Genomic DNA, 18343 nt, shown 5'->3' with positions numbered 1-18343 from the left:
TCGGAGATGCCCGTAGTCCGGCGCCGCCCGCGGTCGTCGTTGAGCTCCACTCCGGCCACCCCCGCTCCGGGGATCGCTCTAGATCGACGCGGGACGATCTACTCGTTCGAACGCCACCGAAAACGCGCGGAATGGTGCACCGTGCTGGAAATCCGAGCAACTCCGGCGAACCTCCGCCGCTGGAATGGTCGCCGGCGTGATTCCGGCGACGTCACCGACGTGGCACCCGCGTGGCACCGCCTGGGCCACTGACTGGTGGACCCAGGGCCCCCCTTGACTTGTTGACCGCGGTCAATGTGCTGACTGGGTGGCCCCCAGCCACTGACATGCGGGCCCCCCCTCTGTTAATTAGTCTAACAATTGTTTTTATAAATAAAATTAATTTGTTAGATTAAACACTCACTGACATATGGGGCCCACCCCTCTAATTAGACTGTTAGTTTAGTTTAAATTACTGTTAGACTAACAGAGGCTGACATGTGGGTCCCACTGGACCCACCTGTCTGGTTTGACTGGTTAGCCGACCTGTTGACCTGCTGACGTCAGCGTTACCTCATGCTGATGTCATAATTCATTTTTTGCTAAATTCAGATAATTCCAGAAATTCAAATAATCTTTGAAAATTCATATCTTTTAAACCGTAACTCGGATGAAAATGTTCTCTACATGAAAGTTGCTCAGAACGACGAGACGAATCCGAATACGCAGCCCGTTCGTCCACCACACCTCCCTAACCTATCGAACTCGCAACTTTCCCCCTCCGGTCCGTCTGTCCGCAACGCGAAACAGCGGGAATACTTTCCCGGATGTCCCCCCCTTTCACCGGTACCACCTACTGTCGCGTTAGGACACACCTAGCACCGCTCATTGTCATGTCACGCATCGTCATGCTTATGTTTGCATTGTATTTACTGTTTCTTCCCCCTTCTTCTCTCCGGTAGACTACGAGACCGACGCTGTTGCTGCCCAGTTCGACTACGGAGTTGACGACCCCTCCTACTTGCCAGAGCAACCAGGCAAGCCCCCCCCCCTTGATCACCAGATATCGCCTATTCTTCTCTATACTGCTTGCATTAGAGTAGTGTAGCATGTTACTGCTTTCCGTTAATCCTATCCTGATGCATAGCCTGTCATTGTTGCTACAGTTGTTACCCTTACCTGCTATCCTGCTGCTTAGTATAGGATGCTAGTGTTCCATCAGTGGCCCTACACTCTTGTCCGTCTGCCATGCTATACTACTGGGCCGTGATCACTTTGGGAGGTGATCACGGGTATATACTATATACATTTATACATGACACATGTGGTGACTAAAGTCGGGTCGGCTCGAGGAGTACCCGCAAGTGATTCTGATGAGGGGGCTGAAAGGACAGGTGGCTCCACCCCGGTAGAGGTGGGCCTGGGTTCCTGACGGCCCCCGACTGTTACTTTATGGCGGAGCGACAGGGCAGGTTGAGACCACCTAGGAGAGAGGTGGGCCTGGCCCTGGTCGGCGTTCGCGGATACATAACACGTTTAACGAGTTCTTGGTATTTGATCTGAGTCTGGCCATTTGGTCTATACGCACTAACCATCTACGCGGGAGTAGTTATGGGTATCCCGGCGTCGTGGTATCAGCCGAAGCCTTCGTGACGTCAGCGACTGAGTGGCGCGCGCCGGATTGGACTGGAACGCCACTAGGCTAGGTCTGCTTCCGGCCGCGTACGCAACGTGCAGGTGTGCATAGGGCGATGGGCCCAGACCCCTGCGCGCATAGGGTTAGACCGGCGTGCTGACCTCTCTATTGTGCTTAGGTGGGGCTGCGACGCGTTGATCTTACGAGGCCGGGCATGACCCAGAAAAGTGTGTCCGGCCAAATGGGATCGAGCGTGTTGGGTTATGTGGTGCACCCCTGCAGGGAAGTTTATCTATTCGAATAGCCGTGTCCCTCGGTAAAAGGACGACCCGGAGTTGTACCTTGACCTTATGACAACTAGAACTGGATACTGAATAAAATACACCCTTCCAAGTGCAGATACAACCCGGTGATCGCTCTCTAACAGGGCGACGAGGAGGGGATCGCCGGGTAGGATTATGCTATGCGATGCTACTTGGAGGACTTCAATCTACTCTCTTCTACATGCTGCAAGATGGAGATGGCCAGAAGCGTAGTCTTCGACAGGATTAGCTATCCCCCTCTTATTCTGGCATTCTGCAGTTCAGTCCACTGATATGCCCCTTTACACATATACCCATTGCATAAGTAGTGTAGCTCCTTGCTTGCGAGTACTTTGGATGAGTACTCACGGTTGCTTTTCTCCCTCTTTTCCCCTTTCTATACCTGATTGTCGCAACCAGATGCTGGAGTCCAGGAGCTAGAGATCCCGAGGATGATTCTACATGGAGTTCGGCTTCGAGGAGTAGTTAGGAGGTCCTAGGTAGGAGGCCTTGCCTTTTCGATCGTTGCTACTTTTGTGCTAGCCTTCTTAAGGCAAACTTGTTTAACTTATGTATGTACTCAGATATTGTTGCTTCCGCTGACTCGTCTATGATCGAGCACTTGTATTCGAGCCCTCGAGGCCCCTGGCTTGTAATATGATGCTTGTATGACTTATTTATGTTGTAGAGTTGTGTTGTGATATCTTCCCGTGAGTCCCCGATCTTGATCGTACACATTTGCGTGCATGATTAGTGTACGGTCAAATCGGGGGCGTCACAAGTTGGTATCAGAGCCAACTGCCTGTAGGAATCCCCCTTCCAAACTCCTTGGCCGAAGTCGAGTCTAGCCTTTACAAAACTTTTACTAACATGGTTGTGTGGCTTACGGGCCCACGTCGCCATTGGGTGGTATTAGGATCTTTTACTCCTTGTCTATACTCTGGGACTCTGATCTCTCTTCTATTCGGGTTAAATGAATTTTGCTAAATCTAACATTAGGATCTCGTTATCACTTTCACCCGGAGAGCCCCTTATTACTGATGATCGTCTGCTGCCTGTGAAGACCCTGAAGATACTCTCCGCTGATAACCCAAGAACTTGTGTTCATCACTTTTGCTATTCCCTTTCATCGGTAAACTCCTATGGATAACCACGTATACTCGCTATTCATACAATGTTTCCCGGTTGATCTTGTTACTACAAGATACCCCGTAATTCTCTCTGTTGTTACGAGAATCCTTTGAGCTTACTGCCTTGCTGTTCTTTGTCACCTGAATACCCCTACGGATAATTCTCGCACTTACCAAGTATCCGCTCATCCCCTGTTGATTCAAGTATTTCACAATAGTCTTCAAAATACTATTCGATCTTCCGAAAATCCTCAGGAGCCCATTGCTCTTGAAATTCTTGTTTGCTTGCATTATGGTTAATCCCATAGGTCTCGTAATCTTATTGGCATCTCTTGTCATTATCATTTTGAGTCTGTTGATTCAATTTGTTGCGAATGCTCGCAATCCTCAATCATATCCTAGAATTCATCCTTCCGGCTCAGACGTCATTTTAAACGTGAGCTGGATCTCGACCTATCAAATTGCCATCGATTGTACCCCTAAGCCTACTCAACTTATCCATCCTTGATCAGAGCGTTGCTTTTGACCCCCTGATTTGGAAATCATAATTCTTTTGCATTTGAACTTTGAGTTAGTCAGTTGTTTCTAAATCAGATCTCCTTGCATTCTTCTTCCTCTGGTTGAGTACCGATACTCACATCAGATCCCTTGTGGACCATCGGTTCCTTTGTTGGATTTTATCCGATAGTGTCCTTCCTATTGAATAACCTTGTGAGCCTTTCCATGGGTATATAATGCCTTTGGTAAATTGTATCATCTGCTTTGTGAACCATGCTCTACTTTCGAGCTTGTATTATTTACTCCGAAGTTTGTGGTATATGTTTCCACGATGCCCCGATGGGTTGAACCTATGCCTTCCATAATATGTGTGAACTCGAAAGATTTCATGAGTCATACTCTTATGGTATTTTGCCAGATAAAATTTTCAACACTGCAACTTCATCAAACGCGAGAAGTGAATGGAAGGTTATGCATTGAAGAAGTGGGAGTTGACCTTGAACTTTGTGTTCATGCCCATGGACACGATGTAGATCTTATCATTAAAAGCTTCTCTTAAACTAATTATTACCTTGGTATAAGTTCATCTTATATCTAGGATCTGGCCTTTTGCAATCGTGGTTCCGACCATGTTCTCCTTTAAACACCATTTCTCGTGCAAGTTTAAGCACTTGTCTTCTGCAAAGCAATACCCTAGTCCAACCTCTACCTTGATCTGTCGTCGAGTATTACCCCCTGGTATCTCGAGATTATCATGGAACTGCATAACTTCTTATGAGTTCTTCATCAAGTGCTACATTCTCACTGATTCCAATTTTTCACAGGCTCTGAGTTATTAATCACGCAAAGACACCGATAACTGAACCGAGTCCGCATCACGATTAAACAACTCTTAGTAATCTCCTTTGTTTATGAGTTCGTACTCGATCACGTCATCCCTAGCCTGCTCGGCTATGTCATTATCGTGCCGATTTTAACTGTGCTACCTGGTCTTTATTCCCGGAGCACCACTTTCGACGATGAGCTAAGCTTATGTCGATTTTCCTCGTCATATCATTTCGCCTTGAACAGCAAGCTTGATTTCGAGTTTGTGTCGTACCCCTGGTTCCAATAACTTTTCGCTTCATCATTCCTTTGACTTGATGTCATCGCCGATCGATTACCTCTTCATAAATTCTCGCTACAAATGTGTCGTGAACATCATCAACATTCTGAGCTCTTCCAAGATATCTATCGAATTTTGGATGAGAAATACCATCCTTGCCCTCGATGATTTGTTTTATCATCGACCATTTTATTGCCTTCCATTCAACATAAACTTGTTCGTGTTTTGTGTTGTACCTTGATTTCCTTGCTATCTAGCTTATGTTATGTTCTACCTTGGAGTATTACCATATTTTATGTCAAGGATATTGTCAGAATTTCTCCACCTCTTGAGAATTCTTGATATAGTAATACTTCTCGCCATCTCCATTTGTTTTCTGATCCCCGTGTTGTTTCTAACCGGAAACCGACAATTGAACTATGATGTGCGACTTCAAAACTTCTAGCAACCCTATTGCTTTGGAGTTAATGGTCGATATTTCATTCTTAGACCATTGGTTATCGAATCACCGTTCTAACATTGATCATTCTACCTAAGCCCATATTCGGGTGCACCTTTCAACCAATGTTTAGTTGTGTATGTTTTCCTTGAGCATACATCATTAAGTCATTCGACCTAGCTAATGTTATCTCCTTCTTCACATAGTTGTGGAAATCCATCTTTTGGAAATCTCAATGGAATGTCGCTGAGTCCATCAGCCACCTCCTCATCCTCTCCTTGATTAATGATGAACTCTTGTTTCGGAACTCGCTTCCATAGTTCAAATCCCAAAAATCTTACAATGTCATCTCGACAATTTGTGTTGCACCTTTTCTTCTCAGACATCCTGAGTCTGAGGTATCCTAACACCAATCAGATTTGAATCTCGGTCAGATATGATGTACATTTGCCTTTATATAACCCGGTAAGGTGATGTCATGCCTAGTACACCTGGCTGGAGGACCTATTGTTATAGTTTCCTTCTTAGCAAGGTTAGCGATTCTTCCATGAGGAAATCGTAAGACTTATTCTATAAGTTGTTCCTGATGGATCCTTAGTGCATCCAAATTCTGACCCTTACTTGATGGCCATGTCAATGCTATCTCGAAGCATGTCTATGGTACTCCGATTTTCAACAAGAACCTTTGAAGCCCAATGCTAAATGTTTCCAGCTCAATTATCCAAACACCGCTGTTTGGGGTAATGTCATGAAATTCCTCTCCCCTTACCTAAATGGTTTTCTACTTCTATCCTGTCATGGATATCATGCTCTGTTTGTCCTTGGGAAGGATATACCCTTGAAATATGTGTTTAAACACATTTTCCTTTCCATTCTTCTGTTTAATCTGATAATCATATTTTCCTTTCCATTGTTGGTTTAACCTTTCTGGTGATCTATATGATCTAAGCAGTAATATTCTCCTGCTTATGTAAACACCTCGGTGTACAACTCTGTCAGTAAGACCCTGTTACTATTGTTGGTGACATTCCGGTAACCACCGATGGACGAGAACTTTGCCTATTGGTCCGCCTCGTTTCAACGAGCAGGAAAATGGTTCTCTTCATCCCTCGCCCTTGGTACCGACGATGTTGCTGACATATAACTGACAGGCTACCCTCTGACATTCCTTGCTATCATGATCATGCAAGATGTCACCGTCCTTCCTACTTTAACCACATGGTGGGCCCATAACCCACAGTTCCACAGGATCAAAACCTGACTCTCCTGTGCACCCCTTGTTCCCAAATTTATTCATCGCGCGTGGCCTCGTATGTAATTCACGGACCACCGTCCTACTGATCTATACTTGCATCAGACATAATACTTATTCCGATTGCTTTGAACCCCTTTCACACTTTGTTTCAGGCTTCGAACGATTGCCTACCCGTTTGAAACTTCTCATGGTACTTTCTTACTTGCTCTCGGCTTTTCTTAAGATTTAGTGCGAGAGTTACTTTCCGCCACCTTCGCCGATGATATTGACCAGATAGTAAACCCTGCAGAGGTCCGTTCTTCCAGAATACCCCCTTACTCTATCGTAAGTACGATGGAGTTCCCGAAGAAAGGACGACAACTTTATCATGATGACCTGAAACAGCAGAATGAAGACATCAATGTAATGGATCAACCTCTTCGAGAAGAACAACCAAGACCAAGAACACTCCCTAGAATTTCGTAACCCGAACCTTCCCCCTTTACTTCCCTCTTAAATCTCGGGACGAGATTTCTTGTAGTGGAGGAGAATTGTGACGCCCGGATAATTAAGCTACAGTAATCCCACGTTAACGATGCCACGTCACCCCGTTTACTACTGATAAACTCTCGATAGTTCAGAACCGAAACAAATTCAAAATTTAGATAAAAGCAAATAATAAAAGTTTACAAATATTAAAACTAAAATGTTCGGAGTGAGCCAAATAGTCCATATTAAATATTGGCGAAGAAATCACACTTTTGTAAAGTATTTAACTGCACTATAGTAAGTAAAAACAGCAGCAAAAAAATTATTTAAATGCTTTTAAATACTAAACAAATGTTAATCTAGTTTATATAATCACCAAACTTTTTGGAGTAGGTGGCCTATGCTATTATGCTAATTTAGGAGTAGGGGTTGTATTTTTGTAAACTGTTTTGCTAACTAAAATAAATAAAACAGAAAAGAAAAAAAATAGAAAACAAAACAAAAGTGTAAAAGCACAGGCCACTGTGCACTGGGCCAAGTGCACAGTGCCTGGCCCGAGCCTCGGCCCACTCCAGCTGGTCCGGCCCAACCCCTCCCCGGGTCGTCTTCCCCCCGTGTTCCCCCGACCGGGGTCGCAACAGGGGCGAGCCCCGCCGGACCGCCTCGACGACGACTACCCGGAGAGGATAAGGCCGACCCCTCCCCTCGACGCCTCGGCCTCCTCCCCACCTACCTCCACCAACTCCCCTCTCCATCTCGGCCGCTCTCTCTCTGCCCTCCCCTCACCCGAGCGAGATCGCCGCCGAAGCCTCGCCGTAGGCGTGGCCCCGACCACCGTTCGTCGAGCCGCCGAGTCCCCGAGCTCCCTCTACGTCGTCCTCGTCGACCCCGCGCTTCAGGATGAGCTGGGGTGCCCTGCAGCGGCCGGGTCAAGCTTTTCCCCAACCTCGGTCGCCGCCGCCCGCCGCGATTCATCCCGCCTCCCCTCTGCGCTCCCGTTCACTCGAGGGCCTCCGTGTGCCGCGCCGTAAGCCTCCGCCCCTCCTCCTTCCTCTGGTTCCTCCTCATACACCGTAGATGGCTCGCGGTGCCGCCGTCGCCATTGCCGCATGCGGCCTCGTCCGCGAGCTCGTTGCGCTCACCCCGTCCATCTCCGAGCCAAGCCGTGGCCTCCGTCGAGTTGCCGGAGGTCCGTAGAGCCCGCTAGCGTCGTTTGTTAGCTAGAACGCAGCCCGTAGCGTGGTTTTCGGAGATGCCCGTAGTCCGGCGCCGCCCGCGGTCGTCGTTGAGCTCCACTCCGGCCACCCCCGCTCCGGGGATCGCTCTAGATCGACGCGGGACGATCTACTCGTTCGAACGCCACCGAAAACGCGCGGAATGGTGCACTGTGCTGGAAATCCGAGCAACTCCGGCGAACCTCCGCCGCTGGAATGGTCGCCGGCGTGATTCCGGCGACGTCACCGACGTGGCACCCGCGTGGCACCGCCTGGGCCACTGACTGGTGGACCCAGGGCCCCCCTTGACTTGTTGACCGCGGTCAATGTGCTGACTGGGTGGCCCCCAGCCACTGACATGCGGGCCCCCCCTCTGTTAATTAGTCTAACAATTGTTTTTATAAATAAAATTAATTTGTTAGATTAAACACTCACTGACATATGGGGCCCACCCCTCTAATTAGACTGTTAGTTTAGTTTAAATTACTGTTAGACTAACAGAGGCTGACATGTGGGTCCCACTGGACCCACCTGTCTGGTTTGACTGGTCAGCCGACCTGTTGACCTGCTGACGTCAGCATTACCTCATGCTGACGTCATAATTCATTTTTGCTAAATTCAGATAATTCCAGAAATTCAAATAATCTTTGAAAATTCATATCTTTTAAACCGTAACTCGGATGAAAATGTTTTCTACATGAAAGTTGCTCAGAACGACGAGACGAATCCGAATACGCAGCCCGTTCGTCCACCACACCTCCCTAACCTATCGAACTCGCAACTTCCCCCTCCGGTCCGTCTGTCCGCAACGCGAAACAGCGGGAATACTTTCCCGGATGTCCCCCCTTTCACCGGTACCACCTACTGTCGCGTTAGGACACACCTAGCACCGCTCATTGTCATGTCACGCATCGTCATGCTTATGTTTGCATTGTATTTACTGTTTCTTCCCCCTTCTTCTCTCCGGTAGACTACGAGACCGACGCTGCTGCTGCCCAGTTCGACTACGGAGTTGACGACCCCTCCTACTTGCCAGAGCAACCAGGCAAGCCCCCCCCTTGATCACCAGATATCGCCTATTCTTCTCTATACTGCTTGCATTAGAGTAGTGTAGCATGTTACTGCTTTCCGTTAATCCTATCCTGATGCATAGCCTGTCATTGTTGCTACAGTTGTTACCCTTACCTGCTATCCTACTGCTTAGTATAGGATGCTAGTGTTCCATCAGTGGCCCTACACTCTTGTCCGTCTGCCATGCTATACTACTGGGCCGTGATCACTTTGGGAGGTGATCACGGGTATATACTATATACATTTATACATGACACATGTGGTGACTAAAGTCGGGTCGGCTCGAGGAGTACCCGCAAGTGATTCTGATGAGGGGGCTGAAAGGACAGGTGGCTCCACCCCGGTAGAGGTGGGCCTGGGTTCCTGACGGCCCCCGACTGTTACTTTATGGCGGAGCGACAGGGCAGGTTGAGACCACCTAGGAGAGAGGTGGGCCTGGCCCTGGTCGGCGTTCGCGGATACATAACACGTTTAACGAGTTCTTGGTATTTGATCTGAGTCTGGCCATTTGGTCTATACGCACTAACCATCTACGCGGGAGTAGTTATGGGTATCCCGGCGTCGTGGTATCAGCCGAAGCCTTCGTGACGTCAGCGACTGAGTGGCGCGCGCCGGATTGGACTGGAACGCCACTAGGCTAGGTCTGCTTCCGGCCGCGTACGCAACGTGCAGGTGTGCATAGGGCGATGGGCCCAGACCCCTGCGCGCATAGGGTTAGACCGGCGTGCTGACCTCTCTATTGTGCTTAGGTGGGGCTGCGACGCGTTGATCTTACGAGGCCGGGCATGACCCAGAAAAGTGTGTCCGGCCAAATGGGATCGAGCGTGTTGGGTTATGTGGTGCACCCCTGCAGGGAAGTTTATCTATTCGAATAGCCGTGTCCCTCGGTAAAAGGACGACCCGGAGTTGTACCTTGACCTTATGACAACTAGAACTGGATACTGAATAAAATACACCCTTCCAAGTGCAGATACAACCCGGTGATCGCTCTCTAACAGGGCGACGAGGAGGGGATCGCCGGGTAGGATTATGCTATGCGATGCTACTTGGAGGACTTCAATCTACTCTCTTCTACATGCTGCAAGATGGAGATGGCCAGAAGCGTAGTCTTCGACAGGATTAGCTATCCCCCTCTTATTCTGGCATTCTGCAGTTCAGTCCACTGATATGCCCCTTTACACATATACCCATTGCATAAGTAGTGTAGCTCCTTGCTTGCGAGTACTTTGGATGAGTACTCACGGTTGCTTTTCTCCCTCTTTTCCCCTTTCTATACCTGATTGTCGCAACCAGATGCTGGAGTCCAGGAGCTAGAGATCCCGAGGATGATTCTACATGGAGTTCGGCTTCGAGGAGTAGTTAGGAGGTCCCCGGCAGGAGGCCTTGCCTTTTCGATCGTTGCTACTTTTGTGCTAGCCTTCTTAAGGCAAACTTGTTTAACTTATGTCTGTACTCAGATATTGTTGCTTCCGCTGACTCGTCTATGATCGAGCACTTGTATTCGAGCCCTCGAGGCCCCTGGCTTGTAATATGATGCTTGTATGACTTATTTATGTTGTAGAGTTGTGTTGTGATATCTTCCCGTGAGTCCCTGATCTTGATCGTACACATTTGCGTGCATGATTAGTGTACGGTCAAATCGGGGGCGTCACATTCCGCAACTGAAGAAAATACTTTCAGTAGTAGAACAAACTACTGGGCACCCTACAGATACAAGTAAGTAAAGGGAGGAGCATGCTGTAGTAGTGCTGACTGAAGAACATTGTCATATTACATCGCTAAGCCTCCCAGCAAAAAAGTAAAAAACACCCGTACTAAAGGAGTATGACCTGACCTGGTGCAAACAAAACATGGGCGTGTAGACGACTATCCGGAAATTCCAAGGTTAGCTTCATACATACCTCAAGTGGAGAATCGACAGACGGAGTTCCGGCGAAGTGTGGAGCATGGGCGGACCACATATGGTGTTCACGGGGAGAAACTCTAAGAATAAAAATCTAGATTCAAACAACAAATCTCAGCCCAATTACAAAATACTACATGACTCTAAGAGTACAAAAATAAACTAAGTAGTTATCACCCATAATTACTTGCCCTCCTAATTAAATTCTATTGAATTAGCTGGAGAATAATTTATTTAGTACTCAATGGAATGTATATAACAGGAGGAAGCACTCTTACCATACAAATTCAGCAAGGGCTTTCAAAGGATGTGGATGCAGAATTTCAGCGGTGGAAGTTAGACTAGATGAGTGGGTCGAGTTCTTGCTAAAGATTGTTAGAGATTAGCCCCTCTTTGGCTTGACCCGAACTGCAGTCACCAGAGAAAACAAAAATATTTTGATCTCACGTCATGGAAGGGCAAAAGGAGCAGGTTACCACAGGTTCGGACATCTCATCTATTGAAGTGGAGAGGAAGGAGTTATGCAGAGCTGGAGTGGCAGCACGCGACAGCGGAGGAAGAGCACCGCTGTGCAGTAAGCGCAGACGGCGACAGGGCTGCAAGTAGCCACATGCACTAACGCTAGTCGTGAATGTACTTCCAGCCGCAAAAGCAACGAACCGATGTGGCTAGCAGACGCGTGTCGCTCGTGCCAATGATGCCACACGTACTGCTTGCTACCTGCTCAGCTCCCATGGAAGACATCGGCGAGCTTGACCTTGTCTTTTCTAATCAAGGCGTTAATTACTTGCTTGCATCAATTCAGATTGCTACTTGCTGCAGCTAGTTTCAGAAACGAAAGACGACGGCAAAATAATACAAAGTTTCCATCCTATAACCATTATATGTGCTATACTTATACCACAGGACCTGATCCACGTTTTCAACATCAGAGTGTTATGCACCACATTCACAACCAGTAGTAAAATAAGACCATAGACATATTTGAAGCAATGAACATGTTGCAGAAAACCAAAGACCATGATTTTGATCCTCCTTGGCTATATACCTCAAGTGGAGAACCGGCCGACGAAGTTTCAGCGAACTGTGGAACATTGTTGGACAGCGGATTGTCTTCCGGCGAAGTCGACAGAGGCGACATTGGGTGGTCTTCCGGCAAAGTGGGCGGAGGCAACATTGGATAGTTCCAAACCTGTAGACTTGCAATGCAATTTAGTTGGATTTCTAATCGAGGCTTTCGTCTTATACCAGCGAATTCTATGTGGAGTCCAGGTCGGACACCCATGGCTACGTGTTGGAGTAGGTCTCCTGCGCGGATCCGATCCAAAACGGACACGGCCGCCGGAGGGAGGTCGGACATGGAGGAGGCTGAGGGTGGCGCCGGGGAAGATTGGGGCTGGGTGGGGAGGGGAAGGAGAACAAGGTAGCGGCGGGGACGGCACAGGAGAGAAGTCGGAGATGAAGATCGGCAGCGCGTGGCGGCTGCGCCGTACGCCGTGCGTCCCTGTGCGTTCAGGCAGTGCGTTGTTCTTTGAAGGCTAAGCTCGTGCGTTCTCTTGTTGTTTAGCCCAAGGCCCAAGACCCAATTCTGCAGCTCCAGGCCCAATAGAACGTGCGAAATGTTATCTCGACCCAATCACGTAAATTAGTACCACCTCGTTTTTTTCAGGGCTAAAATTAGTACCACCTCATTTATATTATAATTTTGTCTATACAAATTGTAAAAGCGTATTATGACGTGAGAAGAAAGCGTATTGTGACAGTGAACCCGACAAAGTCAATCCATGCTTTATTATTAGGGATAGACTAAGAAAATTGCCCGTGCGTTGCAACGGAAGAAATCGATGGGATGCATAACCAGCTACGTGATAGGGTTAAGTGCTTTTATGGGAGGCTACCATGGGAGGACTTTACCTGAAAATCAGAGATCACAGTTGATAAGGAGGAGCCGGGGGAGGCCAATGGCATGGTTACAAGCGGTGGCAATAGAGCAGTTGAGCTAGTCATCAATCCACGCAACTGCATGAGCTAGAATTTTTCATGACTATTATTTTTGTACTGAGTGAATTTATATTTATCATAGTCAGGATTAATAAAGCTCGAGAAAATCTGACATTAAAAGAAAGTAACTTATTCTTTTAGTATGTACGCACTTCATGCCAACCCAATAATTTAGATGCAAGAATGCGTTGAAGGGACATGAAACTGTGCTCCAAATAGGTCATGTGATCTCCAAAGAGATTGACGTCCTATATGAAAAATGAAAACATGAACATTGTATTATTTTTTATGGCTAGTCATTTTCAAAGAAACCATGATAGAGAAGCTGCATAGCAGATTACTTGGTGGCATCAGGATAAAGAAATATAGTACATTATATGGCTCAATTAGAATGTAGATTGCTTAATATTGATCGCCGACCACTAATTTAGGAAGTGCATAGAGCTGCCGAAATGATAATTAGAATGTTGAATGCTTAATATTGACCGTCAACGATTAACTCAAGAAGTGCCTTACTTGAGAGTAGCTAACAAATTAGTAGGAGTATATGTTCGACCAGTTGCAGCTACATTATTGCAGAGATCTGCAAGAATACTAAAATGACTCGCAAACTACTTATGACATGAAGCATCCGTGGGAGAGAAGAAAAACTGATTTAATGAACTGAAGACGGTAAATCTTTAATAAGGTATGTGGCACAACATATACAAAATCACAGACTGGTCAAGGGATCCAACTTTAGAGATTGATAACTGAAATTAAACGCATCTTTTTTTTGTGGGGTGAAATTAAACGCATCTCATTTAACAGTTTCAGGTCATCTAACTCTCACAATGAAAAGCCATAAATACAGTAATTAATTTACAGCAAGACATATTATACGGATATTGTCTTCCAAAAATTCTAGCCTAGTTACGTTTCTTCTTTGCTTGAACAAAACATCATAAAAAATGCTAAAACATATATATTCTTTAAAATTCAGTAATCCATGCCACACAACCCGAAGAGAGAAGAACATAACTGCTAGTCGGAGGTCATCAACTAACATGTTCAGTGTTTCACTTAGTTAACTTTTGAACACTTGTATCCTTGTAATTTGGAACTAATCCAGCAGAGAATAGGAAGTAAAAGTATGTCCTCTCTCATGAAACATAGCTGTACAAATCTAAAATTTAACTAATAGAATAAGAATGCACTAAGCTCGCATGAAACATATTAGTGCAAGTACTACCTCGTTGATCTGCCCCCTGCTTTTGCTTAGGCCCTCTCCTCCGTACTAATAACTCCTTTGGATGCTTCTGTCTTGTCTGCTTGACGGGGGAAACAGAAAAGTTCTACAGATAAGTCCTCCTATCTATGAGATTTTCGGTTTTTATAACATAAGACTTCTCTTAAAATTCATCGATGCTTTTTGTTGTTATTAATTAGTAAGAAGAACGCTCGTCGACGCGCGGCTATCAGTGTGCATCGCCTCAGGCGACGGCTGGCATGACCTTGAGCCACTGGGCTTGGTCAAGCGGCTTGCCAATTGCATAGATGATGAATCCTGCGACGGCGAAGACGAAAGCCGGCTTCTGCATCACGTTGTACATGCGCCAGCAGTCGAGGCTCCTGAACTCATCCCACTCGGTCAGGATGCAGACGGCGTGCGCATCGCGGACGGCCTCGTACGCGTCCGACGTGACGGTGACGGGCTGCCCGGCGGGCTCGCCCACGGCCCACCGGCGGCAGGTGGCGAGGGTGCGCGTGGTCCCAGTCAAACTTGTTCATGGCGAGGTCACGCCTCACCTGCGGGTCGTAGATGCTAACGACGGCCTTGTCGCCAAGCAGACCTAGGCACATGTCGATGACCGGTGTCTCGCGGGTGTCACCGGTATCCTTCTTGAAGGCGAACCTAGCATGGCCACCTTCTTCACGGCGACGGTGTTGAACATGGAGGAGACGACGTGGTAGATGAAGCGGCTCTTGCAGTCGTTGATGCCGATGACCCGCGGCCTGCCTCCATGGACGTCCTTGAGGACCTTCACGTAGACATCCTTGAGGACCTTCACGGCGGTGCCCTCAGCGAGGAACCTCCCGATTGGACATGATTTGGTTCAGGACGCCATGGCCGTTGTGGGTGAGGATCTTCTCGATGGCTTTGGCGGTCTTGACGGTGACGGGCACGGTGAACTTCTCGACCATGATCTTGTTGGAGTGGGATATGTCGACGATCATGCGTGCGCTCACCTAGTAGGTCAGGATCGGCGCGCGGCCTTGCCGGTGCTGAGGCCGCGGCTCTTGGTGGGGGGTGTTGACGGAGACGGAGACGAAGTCCGCCTCGCCGACGTCGGTGCTGAAGAAGAGGTTGCGGCCGCGGCCGCGGCACTGCTTGGCGACGTCGTCAAGGCCGGTCTCGTAGATGGGGAGCCGGTCGCTATTGCAGCCGGCGATCCGTGCCTTGGAGATGTGTATTAAACCGATATTTATGAGAGAAATTAGAGAAGACGTGGGATGAAGAGTTGGACTACAACTAAGAGTCCACGTTGAGAGGGGAGTTTAACATACCGAGAAAGACCAAGATGAACAGACGGAGCAAAAAAAACTGGACACAACACACAAACGTTATTTATTTGAGTGTGGGTTGATTCCTAAAAACTACAGGGACTTTTCTGCAAAAAGGACACGACGGTGAACCCGACAAAGTCAATCCGTATATAACAGGCACCACCAGAGCACCTACACCCACCCCCTCCGGCCATCGAACCAGAACTCTATTTGTTCAGGTTTCGAAATTTTGTTCGAATTTTTGATATTTATTGACGATTTTAAAAACGTATTCATATTCAAATATTTTAAGGAAAATCGTCCACACTTGTTTTCAAGAATTGTTGAAAATATTTAAGAAAAATAAATAGACCTGTCGCTAAACTACTTTAACTGGGGCGCTGCAATTTGAGCATAATCAACAGCTAGCTCATGTGGTTGGCGTCCCTGCTACCTAGCGTGAGGTCGCGAGATCGAACCCATCATGTGTGGTTTTGTTTTTCGTGCTATTTTTACGTTCTTGTTTCCTGGTTATGGGCCGGCCCGATTACGTACACGAGGTTTCAGCCAAAGCTCGACTGGGCCGGCCCGATTACCTACACGAGGTTTCATCCAAAGCTCGACTGTTAGAGCTCTCGGGGAATAGTACCACCTTGGATTTTGATTTTGTCTACACGAATTGTAAAAGCGTATTACGACATGAGAAGAAAGCGTATTGTGACGGTGAACCCGACAAAGTCAATCCGTGCTTTATTATTAGGGAGAGATTAAGGAGAGATGGTTTCATGACGTGAACGCTATTGACGTTATGCATTATATGATATCCGAAATTTGTAACTTCCAAACGTTCATATTTTGTAATTAGACTCGAACAATCTGATTCCCGTTCGATCTGGATTCCCCACCCGCGCGATAATTACTCTCGTGATCCGGATTTCCCGCGCATAGCCAGGAGATCTTTTTCTTGTTAATCCCAGTGCGCTTGTGCAAAAATAAAGCGTGAAGTGGGATTTGAGCCCACAACCTCCCTGGTCTCAACCACCTTAGCTAGCTCTTTTTTCCATCAAGATGCAGATTAGTCCTGCCCTTATAGTTTAGTATATGCGAGTAAAATAAACAACAACGAATCAAGACCACTGCATTGAAATTTTGGCGCAATAACCAAGTTACGTTTGCCTTAGTTTTTGTCACAAACTATTTTTTAACCTTATTTAACTACTTTAATATTAGTAAACAGCAAATGTTTCACAACTAATCTTTTATCCGCGTGAACTTTTGTCGTAAGAAAAAAGTTGTTGAAAACATATCCCTGAATAACTTTTGGTAATATACAAACTTATCGTGGTGTTTGTCCATTTCATAACTAATATTATTATCATGGTGTTTGTATGTGTGAATAGTATGATAATATACACACGCCGACCTGATAATTTACATACAAACATCATGATAACTTTTTGAGGGGGAAGATGGGGTTGTTGAGAACATACCCTGATAAATTATGTGATACTAACATGGTAATTTACGCATTGCAGAGCTGATAACTCTCGTACAAACATCATGATAAGTTTTGACCCGAAAAAGTAGTTGTTGAAAAAACTACCCCATGATAACTTATGTCTAAATCGCATGGTAATACATGCAACACACACCTGATAACTTACACATAAACAGAACAACAATTTTTGAAGGGTGCAATTGTTGAAAACATATCCCTGGTAAATTCTGTGTAACTAGCATGATAATTTATGCATCGCAGAGTTGATAACTCACGTACAAACACCGTGGTAAGTTTTGATCCGAAAAAATAGTTGTTGAAAACAATAGTCCACGGTAACTTCTGTGTAAATTGCATGGTAATATACTCAGTGCATACCTAATAAGTTAGGCACATACACGACGGTAACTTATAGCCGGTGAAAAAGTTGTTGAAATACACACACCGATAACTTGTATACAAATGGGATGATAATATACATACAACAAACATGATAACTCATGCACAAACACCGCAATAGCTTTTTTGAACGGAAAAAAGGTTGTTGAGAAATATATTCCGATAACTTGTGTGTAAGTAGCATGGTAATTAAGGACAGTATAACTGAACCCTTTTCGAGGCCTCTCACGCTATCAACCTTCTGAGCCGTTGGATAGTCATTTCTGGTCGTCATCTGCCGTTGGATACTCGTTACACGCATCGCTGCCACGACTTGGGCCGACTGTCCGTTAAACAGCTACTCCCGTAGAAAAATCGGAAGCATCTGGTTAATCGGGCCATCTATCCGGCCCATTTAGCGTCATGCCCTCGGAAAGGAAATCCCTCCTGGCGGTCCAAAAAAACCCAATAAATCGCTCGCTCCCCTCCCGACCTCTCCTCTCCCTCGCGATCTGGAAGAGACATGAGAATCGCCACATCGCTCGCTCCCTCCTTCCTCTCCTCTCCCTCCCGATCTGGAAGAATCGAAGAGACATGAGAATCGACGCATCGCCTCATGCGCATCCGCCCCTCCCGATCCTTTTCGGTCCACGATCGCTAGCAGAGGGATCCCCTCGAGAGAGGAGGACGAGCGATCGGTCTTGCTGATCCGTCGGTGCGAAAGGGAAGATGAGGGCATCTGGTCGCCGCGACTTTGAGGACCAGGGATCGGTCAGTTTCTCGGCTCCGGCAAGCCGATGCTCTGCAGGAAACACAAAGGTCCGTCCCGCCCGCCATTGCGGACCAGGCCTCGGGCACCGACCCTCGATCTCTTCTTCCTCGTCATTCCGGGACTCGCAATTCACTGACGTCGACCTTACTGGCCACCTGGCACATCGAT

The 18343-nt window shown here is 47.0% G+C and overlaps 1 pseudogene; it reads right to left on the bottom strand.

Annotated features, from left to right (window-relative positions):
• Positions 1-14473: 14473 nt before the first annotated feature.
• On the bottom strand, positions 14474-17135 carry LOC123076262 (UDP-glucose 6-dehydrogenase 2-like; annotated as a pseudogene).
• Between the last annotated feature and the right edge of the window lie 1208 nt (positions 17136-18343).

The sequence above is a fragment of the Triticum aestivum genome, chromosome 3D (genome assembly GCF_018294505.1).
Source record: "Triticum aestivum cultivar Chinese Spring chromosome 3D, IWGSC CS RefSeq v2.1, whole genome shotgun sequence".
Lineage (NCBI taxonomy): Eukaryota > Viridiplantae > Streptophyta > Magnoliopsida > Poales > Poaceae > Triticum > Triticum aestivum.
This window is presented reverse-complemented; position numbering and strand designations above follow the sequence as displayed.